This window comes from Nicotiana attenuata, chromosome 6, assembly GCF_001879085.1.
Source record: "Nicotiana attenuata strain UT chromosome 6, NIATTr2, whole genome shotgun sequence".
NCBI classification, from domain to species: Eukaryota; Viridiplantae; Streptophyta; class Magnoliopsida; order Solanales; family Solanaceae; genus Nicotiana; species Nicotiana attenuata.
The window spans coordinates 92,182,191-92,183,543 of NC_031994.1; positions in this window are offsets into that span (position 1 = coordinate 92,182,191).

Genomic DNA, 1,353 nt, shown 5'->3' on the forward strand with positions numbered 1-1,353 from the left:
ATGCTTCCTCATTACTGTTAATCTTAATAATGACGGTCTAATCTCATCTCATACTTTGCAACTTTTATCCATCCATTGGTGATTCACCTTAATGTTAATCCATAATCTACCACTGATAACTTGAAACCTCTTACGTAATACATTGTCACTAGGGCTCACGTCTCATCGGGGAATATCTGAAGTGATTTGCCCAATCCACCTTGGGACGATACTATACCTCAATAATCGTATTTCGTAGCATCCTAACATGATTCATCTTATGGGGGTATTCCAATCCCGTGCAGTTCATAAAATCCCTTTTCTTTAAATTATTCCTCAATCAAATGCCTAAATGTCATCCTTTTATCTATCACAATTACACCCTTATTCTACTAACGGGGCAGCATTTTCTCTCTTCTAATTGCTCCTAGTCTTAGACTCCTCTGTGTTCATTCAGGTTGTACCGAGCTTTTTATTACATATGGAAATCATCATTTCCCTTGTTTTGATTGGTTTAATCCCGAGGACTTACATATTCTCGTCACCTTCTCACTCACCTTTTCATATCCTTACTCCTATTTACCTAAGACCTTGTTGCTTTACGATACTTTACCTTACGACCTACACTTATCTATTTATACTACTCGCAACCTTCCTTTAACTTGCTAGAACCATAAATTTCCTTTCGTGCCTTCTCAGTTGTCGTTAAATGTAAGCAATTACTTTTCGTGGTCGTTCTATCACTTGTTGCATGAATAATTGACATGTCTTATTGCCCACGAATACTGTAATTTCCTGTACCTCATATGATCTCAAACATCACCTTTGATTTTTTTTTCCATTTGTTAGCCACTATAGGCGCCACTTTCTTACGGAGTGCATCCGATGTTGTAGTGAGACTATTGTTACCAGACCAATTCTTCTTCAAGTTAATATGCTTAGGTTGAAGCCCCCTTCCTTATTTCCTGAGCTAGTCTTTCGTGGTAGTACTTAGGAGACCTTCTGGATCTTGTAAAGTTGTGGTCTTGTTATACTGTATACACGAAGGAATTTTCGATATTCTTACTTGCCTACAAACATCCTTAGTTACATACCTCCATGCCCTTGTGCTTGTAGGGTTACTTCTAAACTCAGATTTTGATTGTCTACTTAATGGCACTCTCCATTATTCCCATAACACTTATACAATACCTTTAAATACCCCAACTCCTATCTTAGCATTTCTCAAGGGGTATGACGTCATATCCGCGAGACTGGATTCACTATATTAGGATTCACTACGTTTATCTTGCATGATATGTTGATTTGCTTATAACCTCTTGTTTAGCCATAACTAGGCTCTTCCTGAATCAACTCAAACTGCTCGTTGGTCCA